Here is a 25,488-nt window from a genome sequence, read left to right as displayed (position 1 = left end):
GGATGGGAATATCTGCGGTAACGGTGTGTATACTACACGGCACATGAATATGGTGATGAATATGGTGATGGGTATGGTGATGAATATGGTGATGGGTATGACGATAAATATAGTGATGGGTATGACGATGAATATGGTGAAGGGTATGGTGATGAATATGGTGATGGATATGGTGCTGAATATGTTGATGGGTATGGTGATGAGTATGGTGATGAGTATGCTGATGAATATGGTGATGAGTATGGTGATGAGCATGGTGAGGAGTATGGTGATGAGTATGGTGAGGAGTATGGTGATGAGTATGGTGATGAATATGGTGATGGGTATGGTGATGGGTATGGTGATGGGTATGGTGATGAATATGGTGATGAGTATGGTGATGAGTATGGTGATGATGAATATGGTGATGGGGAGATGGTCACACAGAGGCAGGTCCTCATCACCAGGGCTCTCGCTCGGTTACACTGACCGTATGCTGTGACCGGGGATCAGCTTGCCTCGCGATATGCCACCATCTGTGGGGTTACCGTCAGTGATCTCGAAGGATTGCAGGAACACAATAAAAGGACTCCTCTGACACAAAGAATCAATAAACATCAATTCCTGATATCTGATTCTGAGGGAAATTATTAATATTAATTAAGGAAAGTATCACTTCTATAAAAACAAGATAAATATAAATAAAGAGCTGCAGCAGATGAAGTATCTTGTTTTACAAGAGCCATGTCCTTAGATCCACTATGCTTGGGCTGTTATTGTTGGTTAGATAATCGTCTTTGTCAGGAGGTAGGTTGGGGTTGATTTAGGAAGATTGTACCAAGTGACGGTGTAACCTGTCTCAGTATCTACAGAGCTAGGGCAGGTAAAGATCTGCATTGCAATTTGCCACAATGCTAATCTCCAGCTTTCATCATAATAACCCCTGGTGATGCTGACGTGCCCCCTACTGAATCAAAGCATGAGCTGTCCAATCAGTGGGGAGTTTGAGGTATGCTAATTGCACAGCTACACTATATTGCAAAAATTATTGGGACACCCCTCCAAAACATTGGATTCCGGTGTTCCAATCACCTCCATGGCCACAGGTGTTATAAAATCGCACACCTAGGCATGAAGACGGCTTCTACAAACATTTCGTGAAAGAATGGGTCGCTCTCGGGCGCTCAGGGCATTCAAGTGCGGTACTGTGATAGGTTGCCACCTGTGCAATAAGTCCATTTGTGAAACTTCCTTGCTACTAAATGTAGCGCTAACCCCCGAAGGAGCTGCTGGTTATTTTTGGGCTTACCGTTACCTTCCGTTCTCCTTGTGACACGTCTAGGGGATGTCCCGTGGTAGATGGCCCAGTAACTTGAGACTGACAATAGATCCAGTTGAATGGATTTCATTTGCAAACGTCAACCATTGAACAGTCTTTTAACTTGGGATCAGAGGGTTGGAAAGGAACGTTCAGGTTCTCTCAATGTCAAAGTCCATAAACGTTAAAGAACTTGCTTACTTTGACTGCATCCAGAGAATAGCCATTCACAGCAGGATGAGCACTCAGGTTGGACAGTCCCTCTCTCACAAGGCCTAGCAGCCAACAAGGTGCTTACTCAGGAACAAAGTCTTAGTCACCGACGTTGTTGCAGAACACGTAGGAAACTAAGCTGTAGAACACTTGTAGGATATCTGGATCTTTCAGCCCACTTGGCGATATCCCCAAGACCGGATTCTCTTGGTTACTTCAGCCCTTCCAGGCTCTTGTTAACCACTTGCCCCCCGCCCTATAGGCAATTGACGGTGGCAAAGTGGTTGCATAATCCTGACCGGACGTCATATGACGTGATCAGGATTATGAGCCGCTGCGCGCCCACGGGGGCGCGCATCGCGGCGATCGTTGTTGCGGGGTGTCAGTCTGACACCCGGCAACTACGATCTCGGTAAAGCGTCTCTGATGGAGACTCTTTACCACGTGATCAGCCGTGTCCAATCACGGCTGATCACTGTGTAAATGGGAAGAGCCGGTGATCGGCTTTTCCTCACTCGCGTCTGTGAGACGCGAGTAGAGGAGAGCCGATCGGCTGCTCCTCTGACAGGGGGGGTCTGTGCTGATCGATTATCAGCACAACCCCCCCCCCGAGGATGCCCACACTGGACCACCAGGGACGCCACCAGACCACCAGGGATGCCCAGCAAAAGGTAATCCTCCCTAGACCACCAGGGATGCCAGTCAGTGCCACAATGGATGCCAATCAGTGCCCATAATGGATGCCAATCAGTGCCCACAATGGGCATCACTGATTGGCATGCATTATTGTTTGGCACTGATTGGCATCCATTAGTACAGTATGACACCAATGCCGCCTATGAGTGCCCACCTGTGCCGCCTATGAGTGCCCACCTGTGCCGCCTATCAGTGCCCACCCATGCCCATCTGTGCCGCCTATCCATGCCCATCTGTGCCACCTATCCATGCCCATCTGTGCCGCCCATCCATGCCAATCCGTGCCAGCTATCAGTGCAAATTTGTGCCACCTATCAGTGCCCATCCGTGTCGCCCATCGGTGCCACCCATCAGTGCCGCCTATCAGTGCCCATCAGTGACACATATCAGTGTCCATCAGTGCCACCTCATCAGTGCCACTTCATTGGTGCCCATCAGTGCCGCCTTATCAGTGCCCATCAGTGTAGCCCCATCAGTGCCCATCAGTGAAGGAGAAAATGTACTTATTTACAAAGTTTTGAAACTGAAACAAAAAAAAACATATTTTTTTTCAAAATTTTCGGGATTTTTTTATTTGTAGTGCAAAAAATAAAAACCGTAGAGGTGATCAAATACCACCAAAAGAAAGCTCTATTTGTGGGGAAAAAATGATAAAAATGTCATTTGGGTACAGTGTAGCACGACCGCGCAATTGTCATTCAAAGTGCGACAGCACTGAAAGCTCAAAATTGGTCTGGGCAGGAAGGTGTTTAAGTGCCCGGTATTGAAGTGGTTAAGAAACCAACCTCACGCGTGGCATTCTTCTAAAGAGTCCTCCCCTGGAATGCTTGAAGTACACGGGGTCTCTCCCGAACTGGAGACAGCACCCAACCACCTCAGAATCCTGCCTCAATTCCCTTGCCTTGGGCTAGCCAGCCCCGAGGCATCAAAGTCGGGTGGAACTGCACCCCAGGTCATAGCCTTCCTGGGGGCTGGTCAGGAGGACCAGGACCATATACTTAGCACAGCATACTGGACCGGAACCCCGAACCACGTGATGCCCATGTCTTAAATACCCTCTCCCAGAGGGCACAGCGGGAGGGCTTGACTTGACTCTGAGAGGGAATAATTCAAGCGCCTAACCAGACCATAGTTCCACACCTGCCACCAGAGACAGTGCCCCCCTGTGGCCAGGCTGAACATCCCACAGTCCAGTCAGACTGACACAGAGCCAAATTTAGTCAAATAGGCCCAAACCAAACTGTAGTTTGGGTAAAGCTTTAACTTTGAAAAACATAGCGCGTGCTCTTCAGGAGCCCCGCCGCTACATAAATATTCCGCGGTCAACTATTAGTGGTATTATAACAAAGTGGAAGCAACTGGGAAGAACAGTAGCTCAGCGACAAAGTTGTAGGCCATGTCAAATGACAGAGCGGGGTCAGCGTATGCTGAAGCTCACAGTGGGAAGAAGTCGCCAACTGTCTACAGAGTCAATAGCTATAGACTTCCAAACGTCATGTGGCCTTCAGATTAGCACAACAACAGTGTGTAGAGAGCTTCATTAAATGGGTTTTCATGGCCGAGCAGCTACATCCAAGCCTTACATCACCAAGTGCAATATAAAGCGTCAGATGCAGTGGTGTAAAGCACGCCACCACTGGACTCTAGAGCAGTGGAGACGTGTTCTCTGGAGTGACGAATCGCGCTTCTTTGTCTGGGATTCTGATGGACGTGTCTGGGTTTGGCGGTTGCCAGGAGAACAGTACTTGCCTGACTGCATTGTGCCATGTGAAAAGTTTGATGGAGAGGGGATTATGGTGTGGGGGTTGTTTTTCAGGGGTTGGGCTTGGCCCCTTAGTTCCAGTGAAGGGAACTCTTAAGGCATCATCATACCAAGATATTTTGGACAATTTCATGCTCCCAACTTTGTGGGAACAGTTTGGGGACGGCCCCTTCCTGTTCCAACATGACTGCCCACCAGTGCACAAAGCAAGGTCCATAAAGACAAGAATGAGCGATTTTGGGGTGTAGGAACTTGACTCACCTGCACAGAGTCCTGACCTAAACCAATAGAACACTTTTGGGGTGAATTTGAGTGGCGACTGCGAGCCAGGCTTAATCATCCAACATCAGTGCCTCACAAATGCACTTCTGGAAAAATGGTCAAATATTCCTGTCACCGACTTTGGGCTGCAGGAGAAACATTTCCTGGCGAACTCTGTGTCTTTGTGTGTTCTTAAGTCATCCAGACAGAGCTGGTCACTAATTTCTTCTTATGCATAAGGTATTCCTATGGGGTGGTCATTGTCATGATAATAGGATTAGCTCTATTGTCTAAGGTGACTATTGTCTGAGATAATGGGGGTAGCCCTTATCTGATGGTTTTCTGTATAAATTCAATGTGTTTCTAAAATAAGGCAGTTCTATTTCTGGTGTACTCCAAGACTAGTATTGTCTGGTTCTTGGGGGATACTATAGCCAGATCCATTGGCCCCGTGTTCCAGGACTTCTGAGGTGCAATGGGCTTAGGTCCCAATTAACATAACACCAAGGGATCAAATCAAACCACACCACCCTTGACCTTTACCCCATTAAATAAGACACTTAAAACCATTAGGTTGGAAAGGGCAAGGCCACATAACATAACATGTGTAGCGGCCATAACCCGTTGCAGGGCGGCCTTGACTTAATGGGCTTACCGGTCACCTTCTCTCGGCCTGCTCCTCCTCCTCGTCTAGGTGTTCCCAGGGTTGATACCCAACGACTTGTACCCTGACACAGATAAAGGTTTATTTTGCAGTAGAACTTTCACAAACACAGTCTCTTTGGGAACAGAGGGCACGGGGGGAAGAACTCAGGCACCTTAAACTGCAGGTCTAGCAAAGTCTCTATTTCAACCCAGAGAGTAGCCACTCACAGCTGGGCACTTCAAGGCTGAACAGATCTCTAGCCAGAGATCATGGCAGTCAGCACGTTGACTCAAAACTTGAACTATCAACTGAGGGTATACAGGAACCTTTTTCCAACCATACCTGGAATGTTTCCCACTTCCTTTATGGTACTGGAAAATTGTGAATTCGTCAATGTCCTTCCCAAGTCAGTATCCAGACACTTCCCAGGATGCCACTTGTCGGCCCGCCTCCGAAGAGTCCTCCCCCGGTGACTTCCATGAGCTGCGGTGCCCCTCCAAGCCGAGAGCACACCCGGTCACTTCCACAGGCTGCGGTGCCCCTCCAAGCCGAGAGCACACCCGGACACCTTGAATCCTCCCTCAGTTACTGCGCCTCAGACCAGCATATTCCGAGACTCAGGAACAGACGGATCCCCACCCCAGACCAGGCAGGTCTATCAGGGGCCACTAACAGGAACATGTTGTGGGATGTCGAACACCCCATGACCGGGACCCCTCGCGGGGCTACCCCGGTCCTGGAACCAGGGCAGACCACACGGGTCTCACGAACAACTCCAGAACCTTGAACATGTGACCCACACCTGTTTAAGTATCCCCTCCTAGACTCCTCAGCGGGCCCCAGCACTCCCGCTGATTGGCTCAGAGAGGGCCGATACAAAAACATCCAACCAGACCTGGTTCTGGCCCGTCATGTGCACCTCACCGCTCACATGACCAGGCAGAACTTCCAAACATGGCCTGGCCAGACTGGTGTTAAGGCCCACCTACAATAATTAACCCTCAGAACCTTTATAGTCCTGAGGCCAAAAACGAAATTTACAATGCGTGTGACATGTGATCCCAAATGTCATCCGCTACACATGTGAACATATTTAACCAGTCACAGTTGTACTGTGAGCACTTAACCAAAAGAGGGAAGTGGGGCCTGTCTTACCATGAGTGCTGGACAGACTGCATAATTCCAATTTTCCATCAAGGCCATAGCCCACTACAGAAAGTTTAACTGCTGGCAAGGTCAATAAAACCGCAGCAAGCTGTGACATACCATAACATAGAAAAAAGGGGGCGGGAGGGTAGGCAGCTTTTCCAATGACTCTTCAGAAAAACCCAGAATTCCCTGGGGCACACGATTTCCTGAGCTCAGGCCCATCCCATCCCACATGTCCCAACCAATCGTTCCCCTTGTCATGTACCTAGCCATGCCCCCATCAGTCAAGGCTCTCTTTCCCTAGGGAGGGCTCAAGAGGCCTTCAGCTTCTTGGCGGAAATACCCAACAGGGGGTCTGGAGTCTATCCCAATTTCCATAGACACACTCCTAAACCTTGTGGACGGCCTTTCCAGAAGAGTTGAAGCTGTTATAGCTGCAAAGGGCGGAGCCAACTCAATATTGAACCCTACGGACTAAGACTGGGATGCCATTAATGTTCATGTGTGTGTTAAGGCAGGCCTCCCAATAGTTTTGGCAATATAGTGTATAAGTCTAAGCCCCTGTACACACGGTCGGAGATTCCGACAACCAAATCCGTTGGATTTTGTCAGTCGGATCTTGTCCGAAACTGTTGCATACACACAGTCGGACAAAGTTGTCGAAAAATCCGATCTTTCAGAACGTAATGACGTTATTTTGTTACGACGGGACTACTTTCATGCTAGTAGCCAATAGCTTTGGTGTAGGAATTTAATCTGAGCATGCGTGGCACTTTGTCCGATCAGAATTCTCTACACATGATTGGAGTATTTCCGATCGGACCAGTTTGTCGGAAAATATTTCCAACAAGTTGGAAAATTTGGTCCGTCGGATATTCCGACGGAAACAGTCCGATGCATACCACACACAGTCGGATTATCCGACAACACGGTCCGATAGGACACATTCCAACGGATTCTCCGACCGTGTGTACAAGGGCTTACTCATTCGAGGGTAGTTGTGGACCTCTGCAGGGAGACCACTGTTTCTACATGAAGAGCAATGCTGGCAGGGGACAGGCTTTTCTACTTAAGCGGTGGCTGCTTTCTAAAGAAAATGAACTGAAATTCATTGAAGATTTTTTTTTTTTTTCATGCGTCTTGAATGTGTTTTACTAAGTTAAACCAAGGCTGATCTTTAATCTTAATTCAGGCAATCCTAAATATACATCCAGATCTGTATCTGAGCTGAAACCCACCATATTATGGCATCGGCAAGTCTAAAGCCCCGTACACACGACCGGACTTTTCAACATCCAAAGTCCGACGGACTGATTCCGTTAGACTATTCGATCATGTGTGGGCTGCAACGGACTTTTGATTCGCAAAAGTCTGACAGACTTTAGAAAATGGAACATGCTTCAAATTTTTCCGACGGAACTCCGCCGGACCCGGTCCCTCCGAAAAATTTGCTCGTGTGTATGCTATTCCGACGGACTAAAACCGACGCTAGGGCAGCTATTGGCTACTGGCTATGAACTTCCTTATTCGAGTCCAGTCGTACGTCATCACGTTCGAATCCGTCGGACTTTGGTGTGATTGTGTGTGGCCAAGTCCGCTCAGTCGAAAAGTCCGTCAGAACTCTGTCGGAACTCCGGCAGAACTCCGGCAGAACTCCGGCAGAACTCCTTCGGAAGTCTGTCGGACATAAGTCCTCTCGTGTGTACGTGGCATAAGCCCTTGTACACACGGTCGGACATTCTGACGGAAAATGTGTTGTCGGATAATCCGACCGTGTGTGGGCTCCATCGGACTGTTTCCGTCGGAATATCCGACGGACAAAGTTTTAGAGCTGGGCTAGAAAACTTTCCGACAACATGATCCGATCGGACTTTGTCCGATTGTGTGTAGAGAATTCCGATCAGACAAAGTGCCACGCATGCTTAGATTAAATTCCTAGACCAAAGCTATTAGCTACTAGCCTAAATGTAGTCCCGTCATAATGAAATAACGTCATCACGTTACGAACGATCGGATTTTCCAACTTTGTCCAACCGTGTGTATGCAACACCAGTTTCGGACAAAATCCGACGGATTTTGTTGTCGGAATGTCCGACCGTGTGTACAAGGGCTAATACTTGCTGACCAGGATGAACCCCTGACCCCCGGACAACTTCATTAACTTGGTGGAGATTTATGTGATGTCTCTGGGGGGGAATTCACCAAAATCTCTTCCTCTTTTCCTAACATAGAGGAAGGATTTTTCAAACAACGTCACATTGGAAATGACCAGAGTGGGGGTGGACAGTGCACCTAAAGGGAACATATAAATAGATGAGCTATAACTTTATGACCACTAAGGTTAAGTGAATAACATTGATTATCTCATTACAATGGCATCTGAAAGTCAGTGGGAAATACTAGGGAACAAGTGAACATGTTGTCCCCGGAAGTCGATGTTTTGAAATCAGAAAAAGTAGGCATGGCAGTTTGTTGAGTATGTTGCTGTGTAGCCTCAGACTGGTCAGGGTGCCCACCAGGGCTGGACTGGGACAGAAATTTGGCCCTGGACTTCATCCAGACCAGCCCACTTACATTTTGAGTGTCCCATCAGCACCCCCTAACATCAGAGTGTCCCATTATCAGCCCCCTTAAATCAGAGTGTCCCATGAGCAACCTCCTTACATCAGAGTGTCCCATCAGCACCCCCTTACATCAGAGTGTCCCATCACCAGCCCCCTTACATCAGAGTGTCCCATCAGCACCCCCTTACAACAGAGTGTCCCATCACCATCCCCCTTACAACAGAGTGTCCCATCAGCACCCCCTTACATCAGAGTGTCCCATCACCACCCCCTTACATCAGAGTGTCCCATCACCACCCCCTTACATCAGAGTGTCCCATCACCAGCCCCCTTACAACAGAGTGTCCCATGAGAAGCCCCCTTACATCAGAGTGTCCCATGAGAAGCCCCCTTACATCAGAGTGTCCCATGAGAAGCCCTCTTACATCAGAGTGTCCCATTACCAGCCCCCTTACATCAGAGTGTCCCATCACCACCCCCTTACATCAGAGTGTCCCATCACCATCCCCCTTACAACAGAGTGTCCCATGAGAAGCCCCCTTACATCAGAGTGTCCCATGAGAAGCCCCCTTACATCAGAGTGTCCCATGAGAAGCCCTCTTACATCAGAGTGTCCCATTACCAGCCCCCTTACATCAGAGTGTCCCATCACCACCCCCTTACATCAGAGTGGCCCACTGAGCCATCAGCCCACCGGGAAACTCCCGGTAGTCCCAATGGCCAGTACATGCCTGGTGCCCACGCTGACCCATGTCCACAGCCAAAAGTATGTATGTGGAGTGCAGTGTGGTGCGGAAAGAATAATTCACACAGTCAGATACAATGAAGAACTTGTATTGAAATAGTATAGCAACAGTTCACAACAAACCAGGTGGGAAGGCTGCTCAACCCGGTGCACTCACAGTTTCCAGTAATGTAAAGAGAGCAGCTATCAGCCAGAATGACTACGTCTGTTAAGCGAACAGAATGTAACCTGGCCATCTTGTGCCCAGATGGGAGGGTGTCCAAAGGAGATGCTACCCTACGCTTTCCCTCCTCATCAGGAACCTTTGCCTACCGCTAGTGCTGTCCTTAACAGGCAGGGTACGTGTCCCTACTCTATCGACTCGCAAAATGGGCTCCAAACCTGGGAGCCAGGGCCTTAAATAGGCTTTGCCTGACCCGAGGTGGCTGCTAGGGTCACATGGGGTGGCAGCATCCAGTAGGATAGCTTTCCCAGTGACCCAGGAAACCATAGAGGAACCGAGTTCCTCTTGACTTCCTCCACAACAAACTTGTAACTGCGGAAAAGCACCACTTGCACAAAAGTAGCACCTGCCTACAAGCACCTACAATGGGCAGGTGAGCATTAGGGCTGGATCATGGAGCAATGGGAAGATGGTGACCTGGTCTCCTGAATCACATTTTTTACATCATGTGGTTTGCCGGGTACATGTTCGTTCCTGAGGAAGAGATGGCACCAGGATGCAGTATGGGAAGAAGGCAAGGTGGCAGAGGCAGGGTGATGCTTTGGGCAATGTTCTGCTGGGAAACCTTGGGTCCTACCGAAGTAAGAAGGGTCGCTGGTTCGCATCCCAACCATGACACCTCCTGCCTGGAGTTTGCATGTTCTCTCTGTTCCTGCATGGGTTTCCTCCGGGTACTCCGGTTTCCTCCCACACTCCAAAGACATGCAGGTAGGTTAATTGGCTTCTGTACAAAACTAGCCCTAGTATATGAATGGGGACCTTGGACTGTGGGCTGCTTGAGGGCAGGGACCAATGTGAGTGTGCAATGTACAGGGATAGGGACAATTGTAGACACTCACTCAGGTTGAACTGGATGGACTGGTGTCTTTATTCAACCTTACTAACTATGTAACTATGTATATGTCATCCACTCAACATGTTCTCCTGTATGTCATCCATCCACTAGGTTCTCCTTTATGTCATCCATCCATCATGTTCTCCAATATGTCATCCACCCACCATATTCTCCTTTACGTCATCAATCCACAATGTTCACCTATATGTCATTTATATCCACCAAGTTCTCCATTATGTCATCCATCCACCATGTTCTCCAAAATGTCATCCATCCACCATGTTCTCCAAAATGTCATCCAGCCACCATGTTTTTCAATTTGTCATCCATCCACCATGTTCTCCAATAAGTCATCCAGCCACCATGTTTTACAATTTGTCATCCATCCACCATGTTCTCCTATATGTCATCCATACCCCATGTTCTCCTATATGTCATCCATACCCCATGTTCTCCTATATGTCACCTATCCATAATGTTTTCCTGTATGTCATCCATCTACCAAATTTTCTTTTATGTCATCTATCCATTATTTTCTCTTTTATGTCATCTATCCACCATTTTTACTTATATGTCATCCATCCACCATGTTCTCCTTTCCATCATCCATCCACCTTGTTCTTCTTTCTGTCATCTATCCACCATGCTCTCCTTTATGTCACTCATCCACCATGTTCTCCTTTCTGGCATCCACCCGCCATGTTTTCTTTTCCATCATCCATCCACCATGCTCTCCTTTATTTCATCCTTTCACCATGTTCTCCTTTCTTTCATCCATCCACCATGTTCTCCTTTATGTCATTCATCCACCATGTTCTCCTTTATTTCATCCACCCACCATGTTCTTCTTTCTGTCATCTATCCACCATGCTCTCCTTTATGTCACTCATCCACCATGTTCTCCTTTCTGGCATCCACCCGCCATGTTTTCTTTTCCATCATCCATCCACCATGCTCTCCTTTATTTCATCCTTTCACCATGTTCTCCTTTATGTCATCCATCTATCAGTTCCTCTTACTGTATATGTCACCCACCCAACCATGCTTTTCCTTTATGTCATACAGTGCCTTGAGAAAGTATTCATATCCCTTGAAATTGTCCACAATTTGTCATGTTACAACCAAAAATGTAAATGTATTTTATTGGGATTTTATGTGATAGACCAACACAAAGTGTCACCTAATTGTGAAGTGGAAGGAATATGATAAATGGGTTTCCATTTTTTTTTTTTAATAAATATCTGAAAAGTGTGGGGGGCATTTGTATTCAGCCCCCTTTAGTCTGATGCCCCTAACTAAAATCTGGTGAAACCAATTACCTTCAGAAGTCACCTAATTAGTAAATAAAGTCCACCCATGTGTAATTTAATCTCAGTATAAATACAACTGTTCTGTGAAGCCCTCAGAGGTTTATTAGAGAACCCTTTTGAACAAACAGCATTATGAAGGCCAAGGAACACACCAGACAGGTCAGGGATAAAGTTGTGGAGTAGTTTAAAGCAGGGTTAGGTTATAAAAAAAAATCCCAAGCTTTGAACATCTGTTTAATCCCTCCTCAGAAGATGGAAAGAGTATGGCACAACTGCAAACCGACCAAGACATGGCTGTCCACCTAAACTGACAAGCCGGGCAAGGAGAGCATTAATCTGAGAAGCAGCCAAGAGGCCCATGGTAACTCTCCAGAGATCCACAGCTAAGGTTAGAGAATCTGCCCACAGGACAACTATTAGTCATGCACTCAACAAATCTGGCCAGTGGAAGAAAGAAGAAAGCCATTGTTGAAAGAAAGCCATAAGAAGTCCCATTTGCAGTTTGCAAGAAGCCATGTGGGGAATACATGTGGAAGAAGGTGATCTGGTCAGATGAGACCAAAATGTATCTTTTTGGCCTAAAAGCAAAACGCTATGTGTGGCGGAAAACTAACACTGCACATCACCCTGAACACACCATCCCCACCGTGAAACATGGTGGTGGAAGGATCATGTTGTGGAGATGCTTTTATTCAGCAGGGACAGGGAAGTTGGTCCAAGTTGATGGGAAGATGGATGGAGCCAAATTCAGGGCAATCTTAGAAGAAAACCTGTTAGAGTCTGCAAAAGACTTGAGACCGGGGAGGAGGTTCACCTTTCAGCAGGACAACCTAAACATACAGCCAGAGCTACAATGGAATGGTTTAGATCAAAGCATATTCATGTATTAGAATGGTCCAGTCAAAGTCCAGACCTAAATCCCATTGAGAATCTGTGGCAAGACTTGAAAATTGCTGTTTACAGACGCTCTCCATCCAATCTGACAGAGCTGAGATATTTTGCAAAGAAGAAGAATGGGCAGAAATGTCCCTCTCTAGATGTGCAAAGCTGGTAGAGACATCCCCAAAAAGACTTGCAGCTGTAATTGCAACGAAAGGGGGTTCTACAAAACATTGACTCAGAGGGGCTGAATACAAATGTACCCCCTACGCTTTTCACATATTTATTTGTAAGAAATGTTGAAAACTATTTATCATTTTCCTTCCACTTGACAATTATGTTTTACTTTGTGTTGGTCTATCACATAAAATCCCCCAAAAAATAGGATTTTTATATACAGCTTACCTGTAAAATCCTTTTCTTGAGAAGTACATCACGGGACACAGGAGCTTCATTACATAGTGGGTTATATAGGCACCTCTGGTGATTGGACACTGGTTAACCCTCAATTAAGGAGAATTCCTCCCCTATATAACCCCTCCCATATGGGAGGCACCTCAGTTTTGTAGCAAAGCAATAAGAAACCACGTAAAACCCAAGAGGGGCGGGAGCCCTGCGTCCCGTGATGTACTCTCAAGAAAAGGATTTTACAGGTAAGCTGTATATAAAATCCTATTTTCTTGATCATACATCACGGGACACAGGAGCTTCATTACATAGTGGGATGTCCCATAGCAATGCTCAGATTGAGGGGAGGGAGACACAGATCATAATTATAGACCGCTATGGGCCGGAGGACCTAAACTGCAGCCTGCAGTACACTGCGGCCGAAGGCGATATCCTCTTGCCCTCTGACATCCACCTGATAGAATCTGGTGAATGTGTGGACTGATGACCAAGTTGCAGCATTACAGATCTGAGCCAGGGAGGCCTGGTGATGCACTGCCCAAGAAGCACTTACAGCCCTAGTAGAGTGCGCTTCCACCTGAAAAGGAGGAATCTTCCTCTTTACACCATAGGCCTGAAGAATAACTTGTCTAATCCACCTTGTGAGAGTGGATTTTGACGCCGCCTGGCCCTTCCGGCAAAATAAATAATCAATCAGTTTTTCTTATCTGAGCAGTTGCCTGAAGATAAAGACTGATTGCTCTAACCACATCCAAAGTGTGCAAAGATTCTTCTTCTGCGGACTGAGGGACCGGAAAAAAGGATGGTAGGATTACATCTTGATTCAAATGGAATCCTGAAACCGCAGAAAGGACCTGTTGGGACGCATGACCACTCGGTCCTTATGGATAATTAGATACGGCTCTTTGCTGGAGAGAGCAGCTAGTTCTGACACTCTTCTAGCCGTGGAAATGGCTACCAAGAAAACCAATTTCCTAGTCAAAAGAACTAATGAAACCAGATGCAAAGGTTGAAATGGTTGCCCTTGCAAAGCTGAGAGAACCAAATTCAGATCCCATGGGCATACCGGAGGTTTGACTGGCGGTCTTATCCGCATGGCCCCCTGGATGAAAGCCCGCACCAGGGAATGCGATGCAAGTGGCTTCTGGAAAAACACTGACAAGGCCGAAATCTGCACCTTGATAGTGCTTACGGCCAAATTCATTTCCAGGCGTGACTGGAGGAAAGCCAAGATCCTGCTAATGACATACTTTCTAGGATGCCATTTCCTGAGTTCACACCAGGAAACATATGCCCTCCAGATTTTATAGTATATAAGCCTGGCATTGACCAGAGTAGAAAGGACTGACCCTGAAAGGCCACGGTCTCTCAGAATGTGGGTCTCAGCAGCCAAACCATCAAATTCAGACTGTGTAAAGCAGGATGGTAGATTGGACCCTGTGAGAGCAGATCTGGCCGGAGAGAGAGGATCCACGGCCTGCCCACTGCCAACTTCATGATCTCTGCGTACCACGGTCGCCTGGGCCAAGCCGGGGCTACCAAAAGAACCAACTTTGTTTCCCTCTTGACTCTTCCCAGGAACCGCGACAGAAGCGGGCATGGGGGAAGGCATAAATCAGTCTGTACTGATCCCAGGGAACTGTCAGAGCATCTGACCCCTGAGCAAGTGTATCTCTTGTTCTTGACACAAATTTGTCCAGCTTTCTGTTGAACCTGGATGCAAACAGATCTATGTCTGGAGTACCCCACCTGCGACATATGTTCCGAAACACGTCGGGGTGCAGAGCCCATTCTCCTGGGCACAACTGCAGGCGGCTCAGAAAATCCGCCTGCCAATTTTCCACTCCTGGATTGAAGACTGCAGAAAGGCATGGAACATGCTTTTCTGCCCAGACAAGTATGCGATTCACCTCTTTTTGCGCAATTGTCGGACTGAACCCGAACAAGGAGACCCCGTAGTCTGTAAGACCAGCTTATGAGAGCCATATAGACTGCCTGGATCTCCAAGACATTTATGGGCAATAACTTCTCGATCGCAGACCATTTCCCCTGCGAGCACTTCTCCTCTAACACTGCTCCCCAGCCTGTCAGGCTGGCATCTGTTGTAATAACCTTCCATGGAAGAGGAAGAAAGGTTTTGCCTTTCAGCGAATTCTCGGTTTGTAACCACCAAACGAGACCCTTGTGTGTCCCTGGGGATAGACACATAGGAAGATCCAAGGCCTGGGGCTTCCTATTCCAAGCCACAAGGATGCATCTTTGCAGAGGCCTTGAGTGGAACTGGGCGAATGGAACGGCCTCGAAGGAGGCGACCATTTTCCCTAACAGTCTCATGCACAGCCGAATGGGGGAAGATCTTCTGCCCAGAATTAGGCACACCAGACTCCCAATGGCCAAGGATTTTGGCCTTGGTAGAAATACCTTGACCTGAGCGGTGTCGATGACCATACCCAGGTATTCCAACCTGGTAGCAGGCTGTAGGGACGATTTTTCTAGGTTTATAATCCAACCTAGGCGTTCCAGGTGTTCTAGTGTTCTGGAAACACTGTGGTTCAGGAGCGCTGCTGTTTTCTCTATGAGAAGCAAATCGTCTAGATAAGCCATGACGGCTATACGCTGAGCTCTTAGGTTTGCCAAGAGAGGGTCTAGAATCTTTGTGAAGACTCGAGGAGCCGTAGCAAGCCCGAACGGCAAGGCCACAAATTGAAAATGGCGCTGCTCTACCGCAAACCTTAGATACTTTTGGTGTGTGGAAAAAATTGACACATGAAGATATGCATCCTTGATATCTATTGGTGCCATGAACTCTCCCCCTTGCAGGGAGGAGACCACAGCGCGAATTGACTGCATTCGAAAGGACCAGATGCGTAAAAACCAGTTTAGATCCTTCAGATCCAGGATAGGTCTGACACCTCCATTTGGCTTTGAAACGGTGAAGAGATTTGAGTAAAACCCTGAACCCTGTTCTTTTGGGTCCACTTCTACTATCACCCCCTGGGATAGTAAGTGATCTAAGGCCAGAAATAGCGGTCTTTGCTTTACTGGATCCCTGGGGATCCTTGACCTTAGGAAGCGAGAAGGTGGGATCTCCTGAAACTCTAGCTTGTAGCCCAGAGATACCGAGGAGATCACCCACTTGTAACGGGTCTCTTCCCGCCAGGCTTCTGCAAACTGCAGGAGCCTTCCCCCCACTCGACCGAGCGGGGGCGCCCCTTCACAAGGAAGCTTTTGGGCCCTGCTTGGCAGGCTTTCGCCCCCAAGACTTCTTCTGTCCCTGGGCCCGGCCCTGAGCCTTTCCTGTAGAGGGAGGTTGGGAAGGCCGTCGCCACTGCTTAGAGCTTGATGCTCCGGGAGAGAGAGCATGCCTAAATGAAGGATGTTTGCTCCTTTTGATTGGAAGGAGAGTAGATTTACCGCCTGAAATTTTTTGGACGAACTTGTCTAATTCTTCTCCAAATAAACGTTCCCCCTTAAACGGGAACCCAATCAAATGCTTCTTGCATGATAGCTCAGCTGCCCAATCTTTTAGCCATAGGGCCCTTCGCATGTGTACCAACAGGAGAGACAAACGAGATGCTTGTTGGACAGAATCCAAAATCGCATCAATCATAAAACACAGAATTTAAGGAAGTTCTGCATAATTCTCCACTTCCTCACTGGGAAGGAGGCCAAGCATCTGCTTAACCTGTTCCTTGAGGAACTGACACAACCCCACGGCTGCGACTGTAGGTTGCACTACAGCGCCAGTCATGGAAAAGGAGGCTTTTAATAATGTTTCCAGCTTCTTATCAGTTGGATCCTTAAATACCTGAGCATTTTCCAAAGGACAGGTCAGGCTTCTATTCATACAAGAAACAGCCGCATCGACAGATGAGACCCCCCATTTCTTGGTGAAACTTTCCTCCAGAGGATAATGCATAGAAAACCTTTTAGGAGGAGAAAACAGTTTATCGGGATGTGCCCAATCCTCATACAACAATTTATCCATCAAGGGATGAATTGGAAAGGAAAAGGCAGTCTGTGGGATTTTCCTGACCCCCAGGGAAGAAACAGAGGATGTTGCGACTTCAGCAGCAGGCATTCTGAATGTGGTATGCACCAACTCAGTATAATACTGCACCTGTTTTCTGAGCGCCTGGGAGGAGGGGACTCTTTCCTCTTCCTCTGATTCATCCGACTGCTCATGATCCCTGTCCCAAGATAGGGATCTCTCCTCATTGTCAGAGGTGTCATCTGAAAGAGGAATCTCAGCAGAGGGAGGGGATCTACCCCTTTTCCTGCTATCTTTTAGGGAAGCAGAAATAAAATTCATGATTCTCCCTTCAAAACCCTCCAATGTAGCCCTAAGGGAGTCCTCAGTGACAAATACTGGGACTGAGACATTAGGAGAGGCTGCAAAACCTGACAGGGGCACTGACTCATCCTGTGAGGCTGGCTCCAGTCTTGCAGGGGGGATGGTAACTTACAAGCATTTTTAGAACCCCTAGACTTAGGCGGTGATTTACCAGTGCCTTTGTTACCTCCCCCTGAGACCCTCTTACGAGGAGACATAGTCCTAAGCTACAAAGCAGAGGTACTAGTACAAAGTGCAATCACTGTTTTGCTTAAAGTCTCACAATAAATATATATGCTTAAACTGCACAACCTGATGCTGAGTAGGTGTCTAGGTTTGCCTGAATCCAATCCCTTAGGATGCTTACTGCCCACAGCTCCTGTGTCATCCACTTACAGCCCCCTGGCGCTCTGGGCTTTTTAAAATTGCCGCCTGGCGCCTGCGCAGTACAGCGCCGTGCAAGTCGCAACCACACTCCCCCCCTCCATTAGCATGGGAGTGTGCGCACGCATGCACGAGGACCGCCGGACATCCAGGGGGGAAGGGGATCACCATCGTAGCTGCGCGGGACACCTAGACTATGTGGGGTGGGACCCCTGTATTACCTTCATTGTGGCAGAGATTGCAGTGGAGACGTGAGACATCTGGAAGAACCAGGCTTCACTGAGCGTGTGTATCTGAAAGGCATGTAAGTATGCATCAGGCTGCTCTTACTCCCTCTAGTGGAGGAAACCAGGTAAGACATACAACTACTCAATGAAGAAATCAATAATATATATTTATATAGGATTAACTTCCCTTACCTGTCCTCGCCGCAGGAATTCCTGAAAACAGACAGATTCCAGCCTTCACCCATCACGGCGGGCAGAGTTGTGCCAACCTTCAGGATTTTTTGGGGTTCCTTCTCAGAGGAACCTCCTACCTGGACCTTGTAAAAGACTCTGCCAGAAACTTTCGTGCCACTATGTAAATAGTACACCAAGTCTGGTTTTCCCAGAGCCCAGTCTTCCAATAGGAGATGACTTACAGGCAAAATCTTGTTTCTTCGGATGACGAGGCCCATACCATACCATCTTGGGAGTCAAAATATAGGCCCGAGATATGGATCCGGTTATTTTAGCCCTTAGGCCCCCGCAGGGACCTGCACAGAGCTTTCTTCATAGCACATGTTTTATGTGACCAACCACCTTAGACACTGGCGAAAAAACTGAGGTGTCTCCCATATGGGAGGGGTTATATAGGGGAGGAATTCTCCTTAATTTAGGGTTAACCAGTGTCCAATCACCAGAGGTGCCTATATAACCCACTATGTAATGAAGCTCCTGTGTCCCGTGATGTATGATCAAGAAATACATTTACGTTTTTGGTTGTAACATGACAAAATGTGGAAAATTTCAGGGGGTATAAATACTTTTTCAAGGCACTGTATATCCACCATATTCTCCTTTATGTCATCCATCCACCATATTCTATGTATTAAACATGTGCAGATCTTTGCATGTTATATGTCATATATCCACCACATTCTCCTTTATGTCATATATTACATAGTTACATTGTTGGTGAGGTTGAAAAAAGATACCAGTCCATCCAGTTCAACCTATGATATGAGTGTGTGTGTGTGTATATGTTTATGTCAATATTACATCGTATACCCCTGTATATTGTGGTCGTTAAGGTGTCCATCTCATTGTTTTTTTAAACTATCGACCTGCTGATACCCCTGCTTGTGAAAGAGAATTCCAAATCCTTACCGCTCTGACAGTAAAGAACCCTGACGCCTTGTCACGACAATTTTCCTCCACTTCCAAGTTGGAGTTGGTTTTGGTTCCCGCTATACCGCCTGATCATATTCTGGCTACGGTGCGCACCAGTCTTACTTATCCTTTGGGTGACAAACTTCTTGCTGCTCAGGTCCATGCTCCTCCTGAGAAACCTTGTGACCGCTGCTTTGTCCCAGAGAGTCTCCGTACTGCCGCGCTCCAGCCTTACCATTCTTCCAAGGCTGCTGGCCACCCTGGGAATAATCAACTCATTTGGGCCATTTCCCAACAATTCTGGTGGCCTAGTCTACGGGCTGATGTAACGCCCTTCGTAGCTGCCTGTTCCATGTGTGCTCAGAGTAAGACTCCACAACACCTTCCAGTTGGGCTCCTAAAACCCATACCCAATGGAGAGAGGCCCTGGACCCACCTGTATGGATTTCATTGTGGAGTTACCCAACTCCAAGGTCAACACTGTTATCCTTATGGTGGTTGACCGGTTCTCAAAGATGTGTCATTGTATACAACTTAAGAAGTTGCCCACTTCTAAGGAACTGGCTTCCATTTTTCTCGGGAGATCTTTCGCTTACATGGGCTACCCAAGGTGATTGTTTCGGACAGGGGTAGTCGGGTTGTGTCCCGGTTCTGGCGAGCCTTTTGAACACAGTTGGAAATTCAGCTTGCTTTCTCCTTCTTCTCTGTATGACTCACAGTCTAATGGGGCTACAGAACGAGCCAATCAGTCCTTAGAGCAATTCCTACGTTGCTAGATTTCTGCCCATCATAAAAACTGGTCAGACCTCTTACCGTGGGCAGAGTTTGCTCACAACAGTGTCTTGAATTCTGCTTCCCGACAATGGTTTCCAACCTTCCATGTTGCCTGACTAGTTTGTTCCGCAGAATATTCCTGCATTAGAGGAGCATCTCCATGGTCTTCGTTCCACTTGGGCATAAGTCCAGGAGGTTTTGCGTCATGCTAATGATAGGTACAGACTCCATGCTGACCGCAGACACCTGCCTGTGCCTTCCTACTAGGTTGGGGACAGGGTTCGGCTGTCATCTCGCAACCTCCGACTTCATGTTCCCTCATTGAAGTTCGCACCTCCGATTATTGGGCCTTTCCGTATTCTTTGCAGGATTAACCCAGTGGCTTACGCATTAGACCTTCCTCCTAATATGCATATATCTAATGTATTTCTGTCTCCTTATTAAAACCTTTGGTCTGCAACCGCTTTACCACCTCGGTGCCACGTCCTTACCCTGTACAGGTTGAGAACCATGATGAGTATGAAGTACAGTCCATAGTTGACTCCCGTAGGTTCCGTGGGCGCATACAGTACCTGGTGCATTGGAAAGGGTATGGTCCAGAGGAATACTCTTAGGTCACATCCTTGGACGTACATGCCCCTGTGCTCCTCTGTGTGTTCCATAGATGTTTTCCCCTCAAGCCTGGTGGTCCTCCAAGGAGGAGGGGTCGTTGAGGAGGGGGTACTGTCAGGGCTGGGCTCAGCCCTTCCTTCTGTCATGTACCTTAAGGCAGAGCCCGGAGTGCAGGGAGCGACCTCTCATAAACCTCTGACTCGGGAGGCCCTGGTAGAGATGACAGGGGCTTGGGACCACAAAGGAGCACAAGCGCCTGACTGGGTGGCCAGTGTAGAAGGCAGGAAACTGTTGGTAGTAGGGAGGTGTCCTGTAGTCCAGCAGCAGGATGCAGATGACAGCAGGTTGCAGCAGGCAGCACCAACCGGAAACAACAGACAGCAAGGGTGTGCCTTGTAGCCCAGTGGCAGAATGCAGACTGCGGGCAGAATGCAGCAGACAATGGGGAGGAGTCCTGTAGTCCAGCAGCGGGATACAGGTGGCAGCAGGATACAGCTGACAATGGGAAGGAGTCCTGCAGTCCAGCAGCAGGATGCAGGTGGCAGCAGAATACAGCAGAAGGCACCGGCCGGATACAGCGGAGAACAGGGAGGTGTCCTGTAGTCCAACAGCGGTAGGCAGGTAACTGGTAGGTTGCACAGTAGATAAACAGTCTGGATCAAACAGAGGCAAGCAGATCAGGTACCAAAACAAAATCCAAGATAATAGTCAGCTTCAGAAGCCAAGGTCGGGGGCAGGCAGCGAGCAGAGAAGTCAGGAACAGGCCAAGTTCAATACGGATCAAGTAGATTCAGATACAGGGTAGCAGAGTACACAGGAACGCTGTTGATCGGGCAGCAAGACAGCAAGGCATAGATCCCCTTTAAATAGCGCCATTGGCACCAATTGCCGCCAAGACAGCTGCGCATGCTCCTGTACGCATGCACGCACCCCCGCGTGCATGCATGCACCGCGAATAGCGATATTGGTTTTCCTGCGCACAGGTATTCTTCCAACCCTCACACAACTCTGACGTTTGCGGGAAAGGTTTTCCTGACACCTTTTCTGAGTTGGCAACTCAGCTGTCAACTAATTGCCAGTTCTCATCTCTCTCTACAGTTACTCAGCTGTTGATGATCCTGCTCATTAGTCCTGCCTACTTAAGCCAGTGAGTCCAGCGGAGCTCTGCCTTCTCCTTGGTCACATCACAAGAAACTATCTCCTGCGTTCCTGTTTAAAAACTAGCTTTACTGACATTCCCTCTGGCTCAAGATCCTGCTTGCTGTTACACTACTTTGATCCCTGACTTGGCTTGGATGACTCTCCGTTCCGGTTTCTGAACTTTGGCTATGTTTTGACTACATTTGTTCTTTCTACTTTTATTATTAAACAAGTGTGATTTCACTGTACTTCTGTCTCGGTCTGATTTCATGGTTTCTGACAACAGGAAACGCTTGTGGGGAACTGTGTCAAATGCCTTTGCAAAATCCAGATACACCACGTCTACTGGCCTTCCTTTGTCTATATGGCAGCTTACCTCTTCATAGAAGGTTAATAGATTGGTCTGGCAAGAATGATTCTTCATTAAGCCATGCTGATCACTACTAATGATATTGATTTCATTACTAAACTCTTGTATATAGTCCCTTATCATTCCCTCCAATAGCTTGCAGACTATTGATATTAGGCTAAATGTCCTGTATATCTTGGCTCTTTTTTAAATATTGGTGCCACGTTTGCTTTTCTCCAATCGGCTGGTGCTATTGAAGTCAGAAAACTGTCCATTAAAAAAAAATAGGAACAATGGTCTTGGCCATCACCTGACTGAGTTCCTTAAGGACCCTCGGTTGTAAGCCATCTGGTCCCGGTGACTTACTTATGTTAAGTTTTTTAAGCCTATTTCTGATTCTGTCTTCTGTTAGACATGAGGGTGCTTCCTGTGGTGTGTTATTGAAATGAACATTACAGTCTTGGTTACTGTATCCCCCCCCCCGTTTCCTTTGTGAAGACCGAGGTTAAGAATTGATTTAAATCCACCATGTTTTCTTACATGTCACCCCCCACTGTGTTCTCCTTTATGTCATCCATCAACCATGTTCTCCTATATGTCATTCCTCCACCATGTTCTCCTTTATATCATCCACTTTCAAGTTTCCTTTATGTCATCCATCATTTTCTCTTATATATCATCCATCCATCATGCTTTCCTTTAAGTCATCCATCTCCCATATTCTCCTTTATGTCATCCATCTCACATATTCTCCATTATGACATCCACCCACCATGTTCTCATTTGTGTCATCCATCCACCATGTTCTCTTTTAAGTCATCTTCTACAATTTTCTCCTATATGTCATCCACCCACCATTTCCCCTTGGCATGAATCCACCATGGTCTCCTTAATGTCATTTATACACCATGTTCTCCTTTATGTTATCCATCCACCGTGTTCTCCTTTCTGCCACCCATCCACCATGTTCTCCTTTCTGTCATTCATCCACCATGTTCTCCTTTCTGTCACCCATCCACGTTCTTCTTTGTGTCATCCATCCACCATGTTCTCCTTTCTGTCACCCATCCACGTTCTCCTTTGTGTCATCCATCCACCATGTTCTCCTTTCTGTCACCCATCCACGTTCTCCTTTGTGTCATCCATCCACCATGTTCTCCTTTCTGTCACCCATCCACGTTCTCCTTTGTGTCATCCATCCACCATGTTCTCCTTTCTGTCACCCATCCACGTTCTCCTTTGTGTCATCCATCCACCATGTTCTCCTTTCTGTCACCCATCCACGTTCTCCTTTGTGTCATCCATCCACCATGTTCTCCTTTGTGTCATCCATCCACCATGTTCTCCTTTCTGTAACCCATCCACGTTCTCCTTTGTGTCATCCATCCACCATGTTCTCCTTTCTGTAACCCATCCACGTTCTCCTTTGTGTCATCCATCCACCATGTTCTCCTTTCTGTCACCCATCCACGTTCTCCTTTGTGTCATCCATCCACCACGTTCTCCTTTGTGTCATCCATCCACCATGTTCTCCTTTCTGTAACCCATCCACGTTCTCCTTTGTGTCATCCATCCACCATGTTCTCCTTTCTGTCACCCATCAATGTTCTCCTTTGTGTCATCCATCCACCACGTTCTCCTTTCTGTCACCTATCCACGTTCTCCTTTGTGTCATCCATCCACCATGTTCTCCTTTCTGTCACCCATCCACGTTCTCCTTTGTGTCATCCATCCACCATGTTCTCTTTTCTGCCACCCATCCACCATGTTCTTCTTCTCCCGTTCCCTTCCTTTATCTTGTATTCTTCCATAATCTTGGAATCTCCTCTCTAACTGAGTTTCTTGCAATCAACCTAAAATAAAATTGTCATTTTCTCTTCAATATTCCTGCCAACAGAGGTGGCTTTGCTTCATGAATTCTTGGAGCACTTCTTAATGCACACAATAATGGCCACCTGCTTTATTGTTCATTGCTTTAAGCCTCTATTCAAAATAACATTGCAACACACCACCCCACTGTTCATGAATGGATGTCCATTGAGGTACTGCACATTAAACCATGCATTTACTGCACATGGTAAAATTTACGTTTGCTCTCTTGTACGAAATTCAGAAATATCTTTGACAGAACGTTCGATGATGCCATCAGCTGGTCAACTAACTTCATATGATTGCCACACCAATGTGTGGATGTTTACCATTTCCATTGCTACAATAGTATACAACTACAATACAAGTAATTTTTCCCAGACTGAGGATCACAATAACAACAATTAGAATTTTGTTCGATCAGATAATAAATATCCTGAAACCTTCAATTTTTCTCATCTGTATGGTAAAACGATGGTCAGTTTGTCTCCATGAACCATTAGGAAATCAAACAAATGTTCATATCGTCTCAGAGATGCGTCCTCGCTGTGCCCCCCCGGTATCTTGCTGTCTGAACTGGTGGCTCTGGAGAGACACTGCCAGCAATTCTGTGATAGACGGTGCGCTGTGCGGTGGCAGGCGGCCATGCACGGTCAGCCAGCTGTGTCCTCATCTGATTGGCTCATGGAAAGGCGACCACAATAACAAACATTCTTGTTTTTGTGAAAACCATCGATGTGGTACAAAACGCGTTTGCTCTTCTGTGCTGTGTACCATCAGGGGAAAATATCTTAACGCTACCCAATTAACTGGATCTTATCAGAAGCCACGCCCACTGCTTTTTTTTTTTTACCCCGTGTCCTTACATTTAGAGCTCATTTAGGCATGCAAAGAAATTTGAGCGCCCATTAATGCATCTAACGCATTAAATGCATTTGCATCGCGTTAATACACTCTTGCCAGGTGCCCCACCTGTGTTTTTTTTTTTTTTTATTGTATGGATTTTTGTATCATCTTAGCTAGTAACACTTTGTAAATGCATCTCAAACGCACTGCAAATGGCATATGGGCGCTTGTAATGCGCTTTCAGTGCCATCAATGTTTGAGGAGCAGCAAAGCCTGGCAAATGACAGGTGTTGGCACATAAGGCTGCATTCATACTTTTAGGTAGCGGGAACAAGCGTTCTTGCTTGCGTTTGAGCGATTTGCATGCGGTTTTGCATGTCACCTGGGGACCAACCTATTCACTTGACTCCTGCTCCTTTTTGGGAGGCACACTTCAGACAATTTTCAAAGACTTGGTTTGCCGCCAATTGCTGGACGATCTGCCACAACAATCGCAGTAGCATCCAGCGCCCAGGGCAAAGATACCAAACTGCGCCCTACCTTCCCTCAGGGTTAGGGTCAGGACGCCCACATCCCTGCAATAAACCATTGCGCCCAGGGCAGCTGACCTTGACCCGGCCCTGGTAGCATCGTATCGAATTTGGGGTGCCATTAGGGCATAATGTCACCTAAATGCGCATTGCGTGTTGTGCAGTGATCCCTACGCAATTTTGAATTGCTGGCATAGTCATGGAGATTCTGCCCGCGATTCCAAATCTTGATGCGTGATTGGAGCCTGTGACAGACCCAACCAGGACAGGGGCTTTTGGAGGGGACTGGA

The 25,488-nt window shown here is 47.3% G+C and overlaps 2 pseudogenes; both read left to right on the top strand.

Annotated features, from left to right (window-relative positions):
- The first annotated feature begins 253 nt into the window (after window positions 1–253).
- LOC143926806 (uncharacterized) lies at window positions 254–11,464 on the top strand (annotated as a pseudogene).
- A 9,532-nt stretch (window positions 11,465–20,996) lies between these two features.
- Window positions 20,997–23,766, top strand: LOC143926805 (uncharacterized; annotated as a pseudogene).
- Window positions 23,767–25,488: the final 1,722 nt, after the last annotated feature.

This window comes from Lithobates pipiens, unplaced genomic scaffold, assembly GCF_037356315.1.
Source record: "Lithobates pipiens isolate NorthernLeopardFrog02 unplaced genomic scaffold, aLitPip1_a1.2 Scaffold_23, whole genome shotgun sequence".
In the NCBI taxonomy this organism is placed as follows: domain Eukaryota; kingdom Metazoa; phylum Chordata; class Amphibia; order Anura; family Ranidae; genus Lithobates; species Lithobates pipiens.
The sequence above is the reverse complement of the archived record's forward strand: the minus strand, read 5'-3'. Positions and strand labels throughout refer to the sequence as shown.